This window comes from Plectropomus leopardus, chromosome 1 (genome assembly GCF_026936395.1).
Source record: "Plectropomus leopardus strain MGB_pleo_1.0 chromosome 1, ASM2693639v1, whole genome shotgun sequence".
NCBI classification, from domain to species: Eukaryota; Metazoa; Chordata; class Actinopteri; order Perciformes; family Serranidae; genus Plectropomus; species Plectropomus leopardus.
Genome location: NC_142176.1, coordinates 32,581,670 through 32,601,928, shown reverse-complemented (window position 1 = coordinate 32,601,928; position 20,259 = coordinate 32,581,670). Strand labels below are relative to the sequence as shown.

General features: G+C 42.1%; 1 long non-coding RNA gene across 6 annotated transcripts in view; it reads right to left on the bottom strand.

The window, feature by feature from the left end:
• Positions 1-20,259, bottom strand: part of LOC121937823 (uncharacterized) — a 394,787-nt gene that overhangs the window by 64,417 nt on the left and 310,111 nt on the right. For all 6 annotated transcript variants that reach the window (XR_015777031.1, XR_015777030.1, XR_006105216.2 and 3 more), the window contains one exon: positions 15,405-15,625. This is a non-coding gene — a long non-coding RNA (uncharacterized LOC121937823). The remainder of the gene's footprint in view (positions 1-15,404; positions 15,626-20,259) is intronic.

Below are 20,259 nucleotides of genomic sequence, written 5' to 3'. Positions count from 1 at the left end.
TCTCCGTTGCTCAGGGATTGCCTCTGTGTACTTTGGCTGTTTACAGTTAAATGGCTTCTTGTATTATTGATGTCTTCATATGTGGTTATAATATTGCCACCTTGAGATCGACAAAAAGTCATTGTGTTGTGATATTCAAGAAGCCTGGGTGACAGAATTCATTCTGATTACTCGTTTCATGCCCACCTTGAAGTAGTTTCTGAACATTACAAAAGTATTTTTCCCCTAAACAACTTATATCTGCATGAATGCATGTAGAAAACGGTTGAGGGAATTTCCCACTCTTCCTAATTTACATTTTTTCCTGGTGTGAGAGCCAATACCATTTTTTGTTTCAATCTTTGGGACCACCCTGTGAGATTACATAAATAAAAAGACAGCGAGGGTCAAAGGTCATTGTCAATTAACATCTACCCAGATGAGCAATTACCAGTCAACAGTAGAGACGGAGATTGCACCATTTTTCATCAGCTTGGCTTTTAAACAACACTGTTCACGTGCTTGTTGGAATCAGCAATGGAATACTGAAGAGGATGTTGATACTGATTAAGGCCGTGTTCTTAGCCGGCATATTAAAAACCAACAGCTGAGCACTGCCTCATCACAATAACCCGTATTTGGCGACACTTATTTCCGTTAAGGACCTCTTTCCAGTATGCTCCTACAGAGCTGTTGTGTAGCTTGTGTGTCATTGTGCAGTTGCGAGTGCCCTTGTGTGTTCCTACAATGGTGGAGGTTAGTGGGGCCAGCCAAGACGGCGAAACCATTCTCCTCTGCCTAACAATAGCCACATGTATCAGAATTGAATGTGGCTTTTGATACCTATTCTGATTTAAAAATCATTGCTATAGGCATATCCAGTGGGACACTTCCAGTCTAGCCTATATGTCACTCTGATTTGTATCTCAGTGCTTACATTAACAAGGTGGCCAACACCAATGCGCCATTACCTGGGTTTATGAACAGTATATCACACACCTGTACTCAGCCCAGACATGGTTTTACTGAGTTGTCTGTGTTTCTTTGGCGGACGCGTCCCCAGCCAGACCCCAGTCTGACGAACATTTGGCCGGTCAGGCTAGACGTCTAGGAGAGTGTATGGTGGCCCGGACAGGCCAGAGACAGGAAAGAGGACTTCTAAATCAGCCAGCAATCCAAAGGCCTTCCATAAATCCTCCAAATGGGCTCGGGTGGGGGACGTAAAGCACACCTGCAAGACTTATGTAAGTCTTATTAAACCATAAATTGCTAACACCAGCAGCTCGCTGGAGCTGCTCTCGGCTGGAATAAATCTCAGAGAGCGCCCAGTGAGGAGAAAGAGAGAGTGAGAAGGAGAGATAAAGCGGGTGAGAGAGAAAGATATAGTGGAGGTTAGCGGTAGTGAGAGTGAGGTGAAGGATACTAAAGGTCTGACAGCGAAGCATTGCTGTTTGATGATAGAGCAGACAATAGCGGGCTTTGATTGGACGTAACACCTACCACTATAGCTGCCTTAGGGTGAGAGTGTTTTAGGAACCAAGAATCTCTCACTGACAAGGTGCATTAAAAACTTTTTAAGGTATCAGCCTCAGTCTGGTCAACATTACATCAATCCACAGACTTCCCCTCACATTTATACCCTGCATGGAGTAACTCCTCAGCAGTCACAGAGACCAGTGTGAGCAACACAGGGAATATTTGTTGGAAATCAGAGTTCCTGAGCTCCTGAGCCCCGGTGAGTTCCCAACACACCCACGCTCTCCTCCCTGCCTGGTTGTGGGTCCTTGAATTAAACATCAAAGCACACAGGAGCGTAGGGCCCAACTGCCATAAATAACCGTGCGCTTGGGGAGGGGAGGAGAGGATGTTCAGATGGGAAGAGAGCAGGTCACCCGATCGCTCATACACATACTGTCAAAGCAGATTCATTTGTTCACAAAATGGGTGATGTTGTGTGAGGTTATTGATTTCCGCATGCCATCTGTCTTCTCTGAGGCTTTGGCAAGCGGGCTCTGGCACTACCAGCCTCAGGTTCGCCCATATTAGTCTCCACAGCTCAGGTGGACAGAAGGGAGATGTGCAGCAGGTATTGGACACAAATGGGAGGGGGGGTGGGGGAGGGGGGTTGACTTCTGTGACACCTACTCAGACATGATTATTCCTGGCATTAGAACAAAACTCATTGTTAAATATTATTTGGGGTTTTTGAGGGTTTTTTTTTATGTCAGGCTGACCTAGAATAGACCATCTAATAATCCCTAAAATATAAACTTTGGCGTTGCTGGCTGTTCTGTGTTTTACTTTACACTTTTTTTTTTTTAGATTATTTTTTGGGGCTTTTATTGCCGATAATCGATAGGACAGTGTGAGTGTGAAAGGAGTAGAGAGAGAGGGGGTGACAAGCAGTAAATGGCTGAGGCCGGACTCAAACCTGCGGCCGCTGTGGCGAGGACACAGCCTCTGCACATCGGGCACTGCTCTACCCACTGAGCCACCAGGCGCCCCTTACTGTACTATTTTTAATATAGAGTAAAGAATATCCACCTTACATGGTTATTTAACCCTTTAAAACCAGGACTAACATCACTTCCCTTGTGCTGCTTTCAGATTCCTTTCACAACCCTGAGAATATAGATGCGATTTCTTTCAAAACCAGCAGAAAACAGCAATGACCAGCTTAATAAGAAATGTTCCACAAATTGAAAGAAATTAGTAGATAAAAAAAAGCTAAGGAAATTTGTAGAAGAAAAAAAAGAAAGATCTAGGGAAAAACTATATTTATAATTATTACAATTACATTTGAGATTTCAGAACATTAATAGATATTTTTAAAGCACCCTGGGTCATTTCCATGTTTTTAATGTCCTTTGTGTATTTCTTGTGTATTTTTTTTTAAACTAATTTCTTTATTTTCTCATACTTTTTACTAACTTAACTTCTTGCTAATTTTTGGGCCATGTCTTCTTTCATTACTCACTTGTTTTTGAATGAAATTAAGCCAAATTACTCAGGTTTCAAAGAGTAAAGCCAGACCATTGGCTTTACTCCATTATGTCCATCTGAAAAAAATATTGGAAATTCACGATCAACAGCAACACTGTTAGTCCTGATACAAAAGCCCTACTTTTGGGTGAAAATCCTTGCTGAAGGTGGTGATTAACATCTCATTTGTCACGAACACCTGCATACACAAGTTCAGGCCCACCCTCGGTCTCCTCCTCTCACTAACTAGTCTCGAAGTCACAGTGTACCTCCATGTTGAGCTACGGAGTGTGGAGGGCAGGCCTTCAAACATGGGGCCCAGCTGCTGCTGTGTATTTTTGTCAGCCAACACAAACACGCATTGGCATCCCTTGGTGTTTGCTCTTGTGGAGGGCACATGTTACTGGGTAAATTATCATAGCGACGGTAAACAGTGTTTTTATGAGGGAATGTAGCTTGGTTGTTATATTTGAAGTCTGTGCTTTGTATACTGCTGTGCTATTAGGACAGATTGAGGATGTTTGCGCCTGGTGTCTGCACTCCGCCCATGTGGAGTACACACACAGATACACAAGCACACACACACACGCACTCACGGTGACAGGCTTAGTTGTAGTTTTGAGTTTTAAATGGCTCTTTTGTTGTTTTCATCATAAGAAGAAAAAAAAAAGAAAACATCACAGCCTAAGGAGTGTGTGTCAGTGACACACTCGTGTCAGTCTCAGGGTAAATGCAGATGAACAGCAACAGCAGGGGAGGAAAGACTGAACTTCCAAGTGTAGAGGGAGGTTACTCACTGTGAAGAATGTATGTTTTGTGCTTCGATACAAAGTCTATGTAGAGACCAGCTTTTCATGCACACTGATTTGGCATGCAGACATTAACATGATGTCATAAAATTGCTTTACATTCTCAGCAGCTGAGTCATGATAATATTTTGATAACAAAGTAATCAGATAATGATAGTCAAACAGATGAATGCCTAGGAGATAAGAGACTGGTGTTTTAGGGTCTTCACTGTTCAGTTAAACTGATCTGAAGCTTGGATAAGGGTTTCATAAATTCTGTTGACACCAGGGTCTCTCCTAAAGCCTTGACACACCAAAGAAATCGGTCATTGGTAAATGTCGGGCTGTTGTTGACCATTGTCTTTTTGTCTTTTTTGCCCGAAGACGAATTATCCTGTAGGTGAATGAAATCACTCTATCTCCTTTTAAACTAGGGGTGCACAATAATGGGACTCACGACGTCATAACGATAATTCTGAGAATAAAATTTTGGTCCGATAAATAGACTCGATAATAATAAGCATAAGTTGCTTTGATTTCGTCCATGTTGCCATGGTTTTGCTCCGCCAGTACTACACACCATGGATGTATTATAGTATTATAGTAAAGTTTGGAGACAGCCATGGGGGCAGGGCCTCGTTAATTTCCTATGAGATTTTCTATGTTTTATTTTAAAAGTCTTTCCAGGCCAGTGTCATCATGTGACAGACTCAAACTGTGTAATTCCACTTTTGGCCACTATGGAAATTTTGCATTAAGGCATGGCACACTTCCTGGGGGCTTGCTACAATGAATGTATTATTGTATTATTGTATTATTGTATTATTGACATCAAACTGCTACGCCTGCAAGATCAGATGTCATCACAGTCAGCAGCAGGGTTTCCCCATAGACTGTATAAAATATACTATATAAAATATATTGTCTTTCATTACAATGCTTGATGCTCACCGTAACCGCTGAACACTGGTGTTAGTGGCTGCAGTCTCCCCCTCGCCTCCTGCTCCGTGTGTGTGACACTGACGATGGTTATTGGATTTATCGATCACAAGAAGCTGGAAATTATCGGTATCAGTTGAAATAATCATTATCGTGCATCACTATTTTAAACTGTCTGTTGAAGGCATATTGCACCTTTATTTACCAAGAAGAGAAGCTGAAGCAAGGAACGCAAACAAACAACTACAGTAAAGAGGGTGTGAGATGAAAGTGAACTTAGGTAAGAGTATTGTGACTGTATTGTGATTTCTCTTTTTAAATGACAAATACTACTACTACCACAGTTGGTATGGAGAGTTATTCCCCTCTTACATAGGGGCAGAATGTACATGCTAGTTGTCCATTGGCTATAGTCTTTGGGTTGTCTTTATGTGCAACTTTTTGGCCAAGATACATGCAAATTCAGACGACGCTACAGTCGGCCTTTGCTGCCACTGGTTCTTTGATGTCAGTTTCATGCGTCTAGGCTTTAAAGGGTGTGATCTTGGTAACACCTCCCTCCAGACAGTGAGTTTGTGATCAACAACACAAGTATTTCTTTGAGAGGGGAGTCTTCTAGATTGTAGGGTGTTGATTTGTTCATAAAGTGTTTTTGTTTTTCAGAGTTCAGGAAAAGAGTCTTTTTCTAAACTATGACATTGGATACAAGTCAGGGGTACAACAACAATAGTGGAATGTCATGTTATAAAAAATCTAATTTCTTAGAGACAATTTGGTAGAGGAACTGTTGCCCCCCACTGTGTGATCTGTTGTGTAACAGTTAAGCGGCTGGTGCATTGATTGTCCAGTCACTGCAGTCATCTTAGCGTTTAGATTTGCCCATTCTAAACTGATAGAGTGCTCCATTTCCTCTATGAATGGAGGAAATGGAGGAAAGGAGGGAATAATGATGATGACATTCTTTCCACTGTTCTTTCTTTTTTTTTTTTTTTTGGAACCCCAATTACCCACTAATGCGTGATAAAACCAGAAAAATGGACAGTCGTTATGTGTGGGGCCTTCCACAATGGCAAAATCATTCTTTCCCAGCCTCCCTGTTCTTTGGATGGGAATAATCATGTTTCGTCCCAAACACCTGCGCTTCAGTTGCCCTGACCTGCCGCCCAAATGAGTGCAATTAATGACAATTACCCTCCAGGTGTCACAACATAGACATGTACTGATAGGGGCCTATCTGGAGGGAGCACGCGCTTGTCCTCCAAGTAAATATGTAATGATAACAGCTGTAACACAGTGGGGTGGAGGGGGGCACGATTGCTACCAGTGCAATCTATTTGTGTTTGCCTCAGCTCAGCACCACATTAACCAGTCCAGACAAACCAGAATGGATAGAGTTGGATTTTCCCTGTGGGACAGAGGGGGAGTTGACTGGGGGTGGTGGAATTCCTGATCAGATGAAGATCAAGGCAGATGTGGTCCAGAAATTGTTTTTGCATTGGATTTGTGTCTTGGTGATAAAACATAATTTGTTGGGATAGGTGCATTCCAACTTTAAGGATATTTCAATCGTATTTTCGGCCACCATTGCTGCTGTTGGTAACAATAAAATTGTATTAATCCAGCTAAGATATGAAAATGCAACAATAAAAAAGTCACCAGATGAAAATGAAATACCCAGTTCATCAAATAATGACACTTTGTCACGCCCCTCTGTGTTTCATAGTGATGCACAAGGCACCCTTTGGCGTATCTATTTGACGCACGGCAGAACGCACATTGAAAAACAAGATTAATGTTGTGAAACGGCTGTGGTTAAGTTAGGTTTCGGCACAAAACCACTTGGTTAGGTCTAGAAATGACAGTGTTTTGGATTTAAACAATGTTTTATGGCATTTGCTAGGGCTGGGAAGACAGGCAAGTGGTCAGATGATCTATCAGATTGGAAACAACCCCCCCAGGTTTGTCATCCCCAATGAAAGAGAAGACATGGTCAACGGATTGCCAACACTATCTGCTGTAAACAACCTTACTGATTACAGGCCGACTGACAGATTTAGATTTTACTTATTACACTTGGTGTCGTTGTGCTCACAGAAGGTTTTTTCCCTGCAAAAAGTGTTTTAGAGTAACATTTAATGTTTGCTCACTTTTGGTTTAACCGCCAATAAAAGTTTTTTTGGCTTATTTGTTATCTCTTGTTATTTGAACTTGGCCACTATGCTTTCCAATTTAAGCAATTTCTTGATCTTAACTGGTAGAAATAATGACATAAATTAGCAAAATAAGACACTGTGTAAACAACAACCCAATATAAAGTTTAATTAACACCAGTGGTTTAGAAATTGAAAAAGAACAATCATATTGTTATAACATGAACGCCTATGTGTTTAAAACACCAGTACAGTTGCAATCTTTGAATACTTTGGAATAAAATACGGACCTGATACTGTGTGTGTATTCTGTAAATGGTAGCTACCATATAAGCTCAGGCTTTTAGCCAATTTCCCTGTGTGAAGAGAGATTTCTCAGGTGCAGAAGTCAACTTTAACCCTCCTCCTCCTGTGGGTTCACCGTCCTTTCCCTCTGAACCTGCATTAGCATAAAGGCATTAAAATGTGAATAGGAATTAATTTGGACTTTCCCCTCCATAGGAATTAATGGAAGTTTGTTCTGCCCGTACCCCTCAGACGGCTTGCGCTCCTCCACAGTCCATAAATATTAATATTAATACGGCATCGCATTTAAAGGTAGCGCTTGGCTGAAGCCGTATACAGAATATTATTAGAGATCACGATACGTTTCTCATGAGAAGTACAGCTGAGTGAATGCATTGCCTTGCCGTTGTGATCTGTAAAATCCAATCTTCATACAGCACAAAAAGTTATTTTCAGAGAGACGGAAGATTAGCAGGGCCGAATGGCTGCTGTCTAAAGCCATTAGGCAGGTGGGGATTTTTTTTTTTTTTCCGACGCTGAGTTGAGAGAGAAGGGCCCACATCTTTTGCTCTATCAAGGCACTGATTCACAGTTGCACCACTGTAGCGCTATTATCATGCCCGAGCAGATCATCTCGGCAGATAACTATTATCACCGTCTCACCGCATCGCTCCAGTCTACTCACCCACATAATACAGACCACAGAAGTTTTTGACACTCTTCCAAATCACTATATTCACCTTCTTTCTTTTCTCGCATGGTCTTTGTCACTTTCCTGTGTGTGCTGTGTGTGGTTGTATCACACATCTTCAATAGTAGTGAGGTTACTGCACAGCTGGGGCGCTCAAACCGAAACTTGTTTTACGCATCTATGATGGAAAGGCCAATTAGTAGATATTTATTTTTTTAAATATTCAATACTTAAAGCAAATCATTTCAGCATGTTTTGTCCATTTCTTTCTCTGTCTGACTGATAGTTGCATCAGTTTGTGTATTTACTACTGTTATTGTTTTGGTACAGTCTTTGTTGAGTTGTGTGAAACAAAGACAGGGGAGAGTTGTGTCAAAATATTCAGCAGGTCCTCTCCTCTCCTCTGTCTTCCTGCTTGAGGAGTGCTGATCCTGACAGGTTACAGTGGGCAAGGTGAGACACGTTAGTGAAGGAGGGAAGGATAGAGCTGGCTTCAAAGTCCCAGTGTGTGGGTGAAAGCCGCATGCTGCCACCCCAGCAAGCTCAGTCAACAGTACCCGCCTTTAATCTTTGCTCTGTAATCTTTACTCCTCTCACATTTAGTCAATACACTCTCACTTTGTTCTTGGAGGAAGTAGGGTGTGAGGCTGAGAATGTATGATGTAAAAAGAAAAGGGAAAAAAAGCACAACACAATACACAAATCAATTACCAGGGGTAGAGTGGGTATGGCCAGCTTGACGTAAGGTCAATACCATTTACATGCTGAATGATAATAGGCCCAGGCATGTTTCTTTTAAATGCTAAGCGTTGTGACATGGTGATAATTTTGTTGACAAGAGCACAATGCAAGCACTTACAAGACTACACAGACAGAATCACAAGGATATTGTGTACAGTATATTTAAAATAGAAAAGTACTTGAGTTCTCTATCATTATAAAATAAATATAAATGAAATATTTTTATGTTATATTTGTAACTGCCCAATATACAGTATCTGATAAAACATATTTTCGCTAACAAAACATCAGTGAACTGCCTTAATTCCTACCACCAGCCTGTGCTGTGGAGGCGTGCATGTTGCGGTAAGCTCTGCGAGCCGGGGTTATATTTGTGCATCAGGTCATTCCTGTAGCGGGCTGGTCCGGGTCGGCCCACTCCCCTCTGAGAGCCCTCTCATCAAGCCAGCCTCTCCTCTGCCGCCCTCTTTCCCACAATCCCCATAAACTCTCATAATTGCCACATTAAACTTGAGTTTATTATTTTTCTCCAGGTGCAGGTGTGCAGATGATATGAGCCCCAGGTTGCATTTACATACAAATTGAAGGTTTTTATTAATCAGGCAGGCAGCAGGAATCAAACGGCAACACTCCATCAGCCCTTTAAATACATTTGGTGACATTTTTACCCGGCATTAGCATGATAGGGCAAGCGGAGTATAATGTACCAATGATTGCTTTTCCATTGAAAGCACAAACGGTTTCATTTTTCCTGTCATCTCAAATAAGTGTTAAAGAGGGTTTGGAGGCTATTGTGCGAGTGCCGTATGCTGGGGACTTGGGACCGCTGATGGCCATATTAAATAACCATTAGTGCCTGAGCTTAGATCATTGTGGCATCCGCCTCCTCTGAATTTATCCTGTGATTTCAAATGAAGGCAAGCTGTGCCAGCATTCATAAAGTGCTCCAGCCCTCTCCATTTTTCCTCAAACTAAATGCATTACAACGGTAATTTTGTGACTGTTAAGATAACTAGCGTTAACAAGCACTTAATTAAAATGTACAATAAATAGCCGTCTGCAGCCTTATCTCCCCTCCAGAGTGACGCTGGTAGGAGGCTCCAATGCTCAGGCCGGCTGTTCCCCAGCTCGTTTGCAGATTAATTGCTTTTCTGTCTGGCGAAGCCTGCCTCTTCTGCAGCCAGATCGTAAATAGCCAGATAGGGAGTTTATCAATCAGGGCTCTCTACCTCACTGATCTCCCCCACACAGCCCTGTCTGTCTGACTGTCTGTCTGTATGTACATCTCAGACTCCCCATAAATAAACTTCCAGAAGCTTCTGTTGTCCTAAACCTTCAATTAGGCAATGGATTTTATTTTTAGTGTGGTTGCATGTGCATGTTTATTCTTGCGTATAGTACGTCTCTTTATATGTTACAGTTTATACTTATTGTATGCACAAATGATTAAGCATGTGCCTTTTTTCTGTCATGTATAAAGACTATATTCAGCACAAGTATCTGTGTTAGCAATGTAACAAATGGAACGCTGTTGATGCAGGACTTATGTTATTGTAACCTTTACTGACACCATATTTATGTCTGTCTGTCTACAAGCTTATGCCTATTTTACGGCAGTGCATTTTGTGCAGGTTTATGTCTATACTGGGTGCGTACAAATGGGCCTTGAGTGTATCACGGAGGTTAATCAAACACAAGCAACGCATAAAAGTAGCCAGGGGTTGTGTGAGACAGGACAGAAGCGAACAGAGAGTATTTACAGTAATAAAAGTTAACAGCGGTCAGCCCCTTGGGATCGCATTACCCCTCAGACATGTGGCTGCAGCGCTCTACTTGCAGCTTTATGGACTTTGGCCCTCGGTAAGCAACCTGCAACCCCCCCCCCCCTTGTTTTTCAAAGGGAAGAAAAGAAAACACGTAAAAGCAAACTTGCCTGCTCGTAGCCCCCCCCACACTCCAAGCTCCCTCTCCTCTGCCGGTGTCCCACCCTTAACCTCTGGATGATAAATCTGCCTACAGAAGCTGTGAGGGGAAAGCTCCCCATGCTGGAAGACCCCCATGTGTCCTCCATGACACATCCTGTTTGTGTAGTCAGGGCTTCAACCAGTGATCTTTATACTCATAATTCACAGAGTGACAACACTTGCTCACTTACAATTTTATACTGTATATGGCCACATGGGATGCAGTATTTTTTTTTACATTTAAACGTGTAAAACCTGCTAATCTATCTATTAAACCAGACATACTTTGAAAAAATAGAACAGAATAAGTCCCTTGTTCACTCAGTCAGCACATATACTTTCAATGCTGCAACTAGCTGCAAAGCATTCATTACCATATTTATTTGCTGCTGGATTTTGCAGTTACCCTGACACTAGTCCACTGTAAATTAGCAAAGTAACGTCAAAGCATGCTTTTGCAACTCGAGTGTGTTGAATAAACACTGATTTTCTGAGCAGGTTTAAACAAACATGTCCATGTGCATGTCACATATCTTTCCCGCTATGGGAAAGGTAATTGTTGTGTTTCCACAGTTTCTCTTCAATCTTGACTGACTGAAGGAAATTGGAAATGATGATTGTGTAGCGGGTGAAACTCTGTTTTGACAGTGTAACACCCTGTCAGGGGCCTGCGGGGGTTTTCGGGGCTCTCTGTTCATATTTTACAGTGCGAGGAGAGACTGTCAAATATGTGAGAGCCAGTTATGCTAAAAGCTGAATTAGTAGCCGCGCAAATGTTCCCGCTATATCCCGGTGGTACCCTGTTAAGGGCGAGTGCGGACAGTCCTGGTGGTCTGAAGGCCTGTGGGGCTGTCTGGCAGGCAGATTAGGGGAGCAGCCATTTGACAGTGATGCTACAGTTATCAGACCCACTTTAGCCAGAGTGATTTATAATGTGAGAACATGATAAATCTAGTCCCAGAAAGGTAGGGGGTGAGTGGGAGTGAGCTGAAAGGAGAGGGGATAGTATATGGATCTGTCAGTTTGGGCCTATGGGATGGAAGCATCCCAACAGGGGGAAAAAAAGAAAAAAAAGGACGACAACACGGAAGCTGTGATCACAGAGAGCAGGGCATCCTGCGCCCTCCACCTTGTCGGTCGTAAATCAGCTTGTGCAGGCCTCTCTGCCCTCTGGCCCACGCTCCTGTCTGTCTTAACCTTTGTCTCTCACAAAAAGATCCAAGTTCTGACCTCATATCTGAAAGTTTACAATGTGTTTTTCTGATCTATATTTGTGCACACCTGTTAAAAGTTTTCCTGACCTGATTTCAACTTCATCAACGTGTAAGAGAAGTGCTGTTTTTTAAAAAAGGTATTCATCTTAGGCTTTCCTTTCAGCTAGGATACTGTATGTGCTGCCTTGATTGGCCTATTCCATCCCTTCTTATCGTGACCCTCTGTTGTGACAGCTCCAGCAGATACAATCAATACATATATCAACAGTGGCCTAAGTGGGTCAACAGAAGAAGATAACACATCTTTCAGAGAGCTGCAGTGGCCACAGGAGAGTTTATGGAAAACAAAGGGCTATTGTAATAGATTTTCTTGTTATTGTTTAGACCTTGGAGAGGAAATTAAGTTAGAAATGGAAGTTGCATTTCTATATACACTGACAACCCACACACAGACTCATTCATCCATATCTGTGGCGCCTCAGAGTGAGTCACCTGTCACTTTGCAGGTGCTGGCTTTGCGTGATTTGTGCGGTCAGACTCCTGTATAAATCCCCCATGGTCTCCAGCGACAGTAATTCAACACAGCGTATATTTTCCATAAATAATTTGCTGCTCATTGATTTCCAATGCGAGAGGAGAAATATGCTGGATACACCTCAAGGGGCCGTGGATGTATCTAGTGCTCACTTTTGTGGTCAAAGTTTCGACAGCTAGAGCCCATATGTTGTGATCAAAAGAGTCAAATTTATTGTCCTTTGGAGGCCCACTTGTCAGGGATAGGGACTTCCAATACAGCATGGTGTAAAGTGGGGCCACTATTTGTGTTTTTTGGGATGTTTTTTTAAAAATTATTATTTTCTTGGGGATAAAATTTGCAGAATATGGTGGGAAAAACAACAAGACATGCTTAAAAAAAACCCTTCTCAATACGCCCTCTTCTTTCACTCTTCATGTACAACCGAGTGAAACACTATGACTTGACTGTCTTCTGGGACATTTGTGGGCTTGTACCCACAGCCCTTAGGAGAGGTTGGGGCTTTATAAAAAGGTAGCACCAGGCGCCAGACCATTAGCATCACGCATCCAACAGACGCAGCATCGAAAAAAACGTAAATATAGAAAGGGAAAATGCCAAACAAGAATACATCAGGGGTTGGCTTTTACTTGCATTTTTGCTGTCAAGTGTTTTTAAAAACAGTAACCGACAATGGGGCCATTCGAATAGCTATGTAACACTTTTTCTATCCAACATTTTTAGACAACACATCCTCCAAATTAGGTCTTATTTAGATAACATTACCTTTACTCTCTCTTTTCTTGCATTCCCGTCTTTCTTACTTTTCAGATTCAGAAATGGCAGCTCAACACAATGTCAGTATCAAAATAATGATAGCGCTGTTTGTCACATTACATCTCCTGATGTCGTTAGATTTAGTTTTTATGTATTAATTATAAACTTAATAATCACTTAAAAGCTAGTCCGCTTAAGACTACGCTGGGTCCAGTGGACCTAGATGACCCTTAAGACCAGGTTCATTAACAGTCACCAAAGGATGAAGCCCCCTCCTACATGGGCAGGGGGTGGTGGGGCTATAAGTCTGCCACTGTTGTTAGGTGATTTGGTGTGGCCATTCCATTGTAGTGTCACCTTCTGACTGATCAAGTTGTTGATTGGGGTGTTTGCTGGCAGCTCAGAGAGGGAAGGCAGGAATTGATGAGGTTTAATTGGTCTGTCTCCTGTCAGCTGTCATTAGTTCCTCATTTAACACTATCTGATGGTGTGAGTCTATTGCACCTACAGGGGCATGAGTGTGTGAGTGTGTGTGTGTGTGTGTAAGATAGAGAAGGAGCCACAGAGAGACATTAGACATGTATGTGTGTGTGTGTGTGTGTGTGTGTGTGTGTGTGTGTGTGTGTGTGTAAAATAGAGAAATATGTGTGTTATAGGCGATATATGTGTGTTTGTGAAAGATAGAGAGGGCGTGTATGTGTGTGTGGATTGTGTTATTGAATCCAAGTGTTATCTTGGCTCACCTTGGGGTGTGGTGGTGATTCTTTTGTGATCAATAGGGAGAAATCCCACCGAAGCAAAGCACACTCATTTTACCCTTTTTTCTACTAAGGACCAGTGCTCAACCTGTGTCCCAACACACTGCTGGATTGTGTGGGACACTTTTGTTACCAACACAAAACATTGTGTTGCAAAGACTTTTTTTATGTTAGGACTGGATAGTATAACATATCATAACATGTCAGATCCTTCCCTTACAGACACACACACACACACACACACACACACACACACACACACACACACACACACACACACAATGCATCTGTAATCAATAATTTCACAAATATTCATATTCAAAGCAAAAATGTTCTAAAACTGTAATACTATCCTAAAATACAAAATGAGGTGTTCAATTTAAACACTGAAACAGCGTCTACTGTCTAAGAAGTATTTAAGCTCCCAGAGGAGTTCTGTTTCAACTCTTGGATGGAGTTAAAAGATCACCTCTCAGCTTTTTTTTTTTTTTACCTCTCGGCTTAAGTCTATTATGATTACAAAGAGTTTAGTCCAAAGAGCAGAATTTTCCTGTACACTTGTTGAGTACTTGAATGATCATGTCCTCTCCTGTCTGCTTTGAAATGACTTCTGTCAGAGACTGTAACCGTTTGAGCACATTACACATTCAGTGTGATTTTCTTCTAAGTGATGAGACTAAGGGCATAATTATAATAATTAATGATTATCATCGTTGCCGCCTTTATCTCACATTGTTGTTATATGACAAAGATACTGTCAAAACTGTTCGGTAAAGATGATGCTGTATTGTTGGCACAAATTAGCATGTGTGGATGCTCATACCTCCCATCATGCCTTGCCCTGTGAGTGACAGCTGTTAAGACGCCCTCAACATGGTAGTGAGAATTAGTGTGGACGTGGCGGCGAGCTGTGGAATTCTCCGCTGCTGCTCGCTGATAGCTCTCTGAGGGCTTGGGTGTCACTCCAGTGACGGCCTAAGAGCCATTAATTTTAGCCTCTGGAGTGGCTGTCGTAACAGGATCCCGCCCCCCCCCTTCCTCACAGCAAGGCTCCTAAATATACATTTATTTTCAGAGGGAGTCCCCCTCGTCAGGATATGATGGATGTCGACTAATCGGATGGCGTGCGAGTGTATGTCCTCAGTCAGGCCCCTCTACATTGAGTGGCTGGTGTAAATCTCCGCAAGGACGCTTTGTTGGGGTCTTGTCTTTGGTAAGGATCTTAGAGATATGATACCCTGTGCTGTTGCTGCCTGAGTGGGTCTATCTTAAGACTCCACATGGAGGTCTGGCATTCGACTAAGTCTCTATGGGTTTGGGGGCAGGCAGCAGGAGGGCTGCCTGTGGCCTACAGTTACTCCAAGACACACTCACTATGTGCCCCGCATCTATTCTTGCCTGTGGATGGCATGGACCCACATACATATCTAGATAAGCAGTCCTCTTGCTTGGCTTTGACATTGGTGCAAATATTACCTTTGTCATTTACTTGCTGAGCTTGTATGCTGACTGGAGATAGCCATCATCACAATATTTCCAGATATCTGCTACCAGGACAAATCACATGTATCTGCTTGTGGACACTTATATGTTTTTCCGTGTGTAAACATGCAGGTACTTACAGTATGGAGAGCCTTCCGGTCCTTGCCTTTCAGAAACACAGATCCCCTCTGACAGGCTGCTTCCTCCTGCGACTGGGTGCTGGGTGCTGGATGCTGGGTGGGTGGGGGGTATAAGCAGGGCTGCTGCTCACAGGCTCCGTGGGGGTAGATCCTGGCAGCTCCTGGGGCATGGCAGATGGCTCAGGGGCATGATGGGGCTTCCTGGCCTGACTGTCTTTGACCTGCGATGGGGGAGAAGGAGAAGAAAATGACTTCTGTGAGACATGCACTGATTTCTCCTTCATCTTTTCCTCTTCATTCTCTAAACACTCATACAGGCACCATATACTGGGCCATATGCAAGAAATGAAATACAAACAAATGTTCTCTTATTTTTGCTCGTATCCAAGATTTGCTTATTCTGTTAGTACCCACTGATTTTTTGGATTCATCAGTGTTTTCTTATTTCTGCTCTTCTCTTTGAGGACTTTTTTATGAGTGGTCAAGGGCACTCTTACCAAATAAGTGAAAACATCTTGTTTTGACAGACCACAAATTGTTGTCCAGTACAAGGAAAAATAAGTTTACATTTGTGTAACTTTTAAAAAATGCATTAATATCATAAAATTTAATTTAGATTATGTTTTAGAGTAATTATAATGATTAGAATATTAATTTTCAGGTCTAAAGGAATACCGCTATACTTAGTGCATTGATCTCAATTACTGTAATTTCAGTTACTGTGCGTCCCTCTGCTGACCAGTGCTGGAATGTAACTGAGTACATTTACTCAAGTACTGTGCTCAGGTAAAAATTTGATGAACTTTAATGTTACTTCAGTATTTTAGTCTAATGCCACTTCCCACTTCTACTCCACAACACTTCAGAGGGAAATATTGCAATTTTTACTACACTAATACTGTAGATAGATACTCCAAAAATTAAGATTATTGCACACAAACCATATGAAAGTATACAAGTGCAGCTGAAACAATTAGGTGATAATAGTTCCAGCTTCTCATATATATTGTATGTATGAAAACTTGCTGTTTTTCCTTTTTATCATTTTAATTATTTTGATTAATTAAATTTATCTAGGCCTTTTGAATGCATATGCCTACTTTTACTTTCAATACTTCAAAACATTCCCCTGTAATCACATTTACTGTGTTAAAGTTTAGTTATGTCAGTTTCACTACTGCAGAAGTTCTTTGTTTCCTTACAGCCTTTTTTGGTGTCATGTCAGTTTTTGCATATGGCACAAAACCTGCCCTTATATAGTGTTTAGGGGGCATTACCTATGCTAATAGGTGACTTATGATCAAAATGGGATTCAGCATTGAGCACACCTGGGAGACAAGATTTGGATAGTTAAGAACATTTAGTGCATGTAGAGTTGACTCCTCTTATATCTTATATCTTATATATTCTCTTACCAGAAAATTAAGATAAATATAAGAGAAATTTAAGACAATGTTGCTGCATGAGGCCCAATATCAGGCAGATAGAGCCACTAAATGAAACAGGTCGCCTGTGATAATGTTGAAATGGATTGGTATGATAAAAGCATCACAAATTCACTTCAAGACTCTGATTTCATAAACAATACACAAACAATGTGACAGCGCTGTTCCAGGCCAAGGCCCCATTTTTACCTCCTATCTATGTGACTAAACCACCTCTCCTCCAGCTCTGCGGTGAGATGCGGTATTAAAAGCCTCAGATGGAGCGAGAAATAATAGAGAGGAGAGAGAGAGATGGAGAAGGGGGTAGGTGGTGTTGTTTAAGTGAAGAGCGTGGCGTGTCCTGGAGGATCTAATAAGCAGGTTGAAGCCTGATAAGGATAAGCTGTCCCTCTGGCTCTAGGGAGCCTTGTTTTCACCCCCCCTCCCACCCTCCTCCTCATCTCACCCTCCTTCCTCTCCACTATCCAAGATGTACTACTGTGAAAACAAGGAGAGCAAAGAGGAATCAAAAGAAAGAAACAAATGGAGTGAAGGAAAGATGGACCTGGTGAATGGCAGAAATGAAGGAGGAGAAGAAGTAAAAATGATAGAATGTATGAGGAGAAGACACAAGAGGAAAATGGGAACATAGGAAGTGGTGATATAACGAGAGATGTAGAGAAAAAGGGACAAAGGTAGAGAATAAAAGAGAGGACAAGGGGACAAAAATCAAAAAAGGAAGGCAAAGGAAGAGAAAAGGAGAGGGAAAACAAACTGTGGCAATGGACAAAGTCAAGAGAAGATGAAGTGATGAGACTGGGGAGATGGATAGAAAAAAGGGAAGCAGAGACGAGAGGAGAAGAAGAGGAGTGGAAGTTGAGAGGACAGAGGGCTTATAAATGGGCTGAAAGGGACCTGCTGGTGTGTCAGAGCTTTAGATCCCACCCCTTCCCCTGGGGAAAAAGGAAAGAAAGGAGAGAGGAGAGACATTGACCTTGCATTATTTATGCTTGGCGCTATTGGCCCAGGCAGACGCTGCTTCCCATTGTGTCTTCATAATGAGGAACCGCTATGGAGCTAAGGAAGAGGAAACACAACCAGGAGGGCAGTGTGTGTGTTGTTAGCAGTGAATGTGTGTGTCAGTGTGTGTGTGTGTGTGTGTGCGTGCGTGCTTTGGAGTTGAGAGGTCATTACAGTGTAGCTCGCAAACAGTTTAGTGAACACAAGAAAACCTCCTGTATGTCATGGGAAGGTAAAGCACACACACACATAGACTGTGTGTCCTGTGTGGTGATACAGGTCTGTATCTGTAAGGTGGATTGTCAGTAAATATATGGGGAGGGTGACAGCTGATAACGTCAGCTGTTATTTCAGACAGGACAGTGACAGAAGCTGTCTGAAGTTAATACAAGAATTTCAGAAACATAACACAGCTGTGAATAATCCAAATCACCTCTGCACCAAGAGATGCAAAGTTTTGGTATTTCAGTACGAAATGTTAATACAACTGTTTGACTCTGTGCCAATGTTAAAGCGTCAGTTCACTCGAATAACATTTAAAACATCTCATTTAACTTTAACTTCATGGTGTTGCAGATAGATACATTTATTTGGACCAATGTGAGTTTTTTTACCACCAGTCCCAGAGAATGAGGGTTTATAGATACATTTTGAGCTTGAAAAAGACAAAATGGTTGTTTGACAAAAAAAACCTGTATATCATATACTGCAAGTGTGTGTATACATACATACATACATATATATATATATATGTGTGTGTGTGTGTGTATGTATATATGTGTATATATACCTCTCATCCATATTTGGATGAGAGGTTGGAGCTTTAGAGGGGCGTGGTTCTAAGTTATAGACTTAAGCAACGGTAGACAACGTGTCACTGAAGTGGCCCTGCCTTCAAATATGCGTAACTTTAAGCCTTGATAAAATGTGAACAGGTGTGTTTTATAAAAAATTTTCTGCGGTACAGTTGTCATGAATGGCAGAATTAGCTACACAGACCAAAACTATTTTTTTGTACCAGGCTGTAAACTTGTTTATTTTTGCTGTAAAGTTGGGCATTTTAACCCACAGATCCAGAGGTTGCTACTTGATCTTGATGAATTGGGAGTGAGAGTGTTTCATTCTCTTTCTCAAAGCTCTTAGAGCTGGAAAAAGACAGTAAGTAGAACTTGAGTTAAGAGTTTTTTGGTCAAAATAATTTATAAGTTTTACGCTCCACAAACAAAACTCAAATCAGTTCTTTTGCAGCGAAACAAATCAAAAAGATGGATATCTGAAACCCTGGAGAAATGGAACCAAAACTGTTACCTCAAAAAGTAATTGAGAAAATATCTGACATATTTTATACTTGATAACTCAAGTTCCAACACTGAATATTATCTGTCCACATCATTGACACCTCTTCATGGTACAAAATTCCAACCCTCACAGAGTCCTAAAGTAGGCAGGGAGCTTAGTTTCAGGGTTTTGAATTCACCCGTCTCAGAGATCTGTAACAAATATGATACTCTGGCCCCATTAAGATCCAGCTTGGCACAGCTCTCAGCCCCTCCCACTTACCTTTCACCCCCTCTGCACGTTTGTATGATAGTACTGTCAGTTTCAAATTTAATTACATATGACTCGACATACATCCTACCCTGTCATTACCCTGTCTGGGTCCACCCACTCATCATAGACCCACATCCACACGCCCCTGAGAGCCGAGAGCAACCTGCCGCCTGACGACTGGTTATGATAGTGGATGTAGTCTATGTGTAAGTGTGTTTATGTATGTGTGCAAGTGTGTCCCCCTCTTTCTGTTTCTCTCTGTGCCTGGGATGTGGAGATTTGTATGGCGTGTTAGTCACACCCTGTGTTATCAGCATCTCTGTGATGAGCATAAGCATAGCCTGAGGGGACTGGGGGTAGTGTCACAGATGGTACAGTGTCAGGGTCCCTTAGTGTGGTTTAGAAGATGGTGAGTAGCTCTTATCCCCTGTCTCCCAAGTCTTGTCACCTTGTGCTGCCAAGGTGCCATCTTTCCTCACACAGGGTAAAGGCCAAGCTCCATCTCACCTCGTAGCTAGTGACCCATGTCGTAACTTTTTTTTTTTTGCCAGCTTGCCGAATATGGCAATCGATGCTTCCCAGAAACCCTGACCTAATCCTGTTATCCTTTTCCTTCAACAACCTGGAAGGGACAAGGGGCGGGATCCCAAAAGTCGGCAGCCAAGAGAGCCGTGCAGAGCCAGCCCCTATCGCAGTGAAAGCGGGCTTAGCTGAAACACAATAGGTGTGTAATTTCAGGTTTTTGTTAAGCCAAAATCCAATCACATACATGACTGCAAGATCACAGAGAAACACAACAGGAGAAGGGGCCTTGGAGGTGGAGGTGTCTCTACCTCACACAAACAAGCTCCATGCAACTG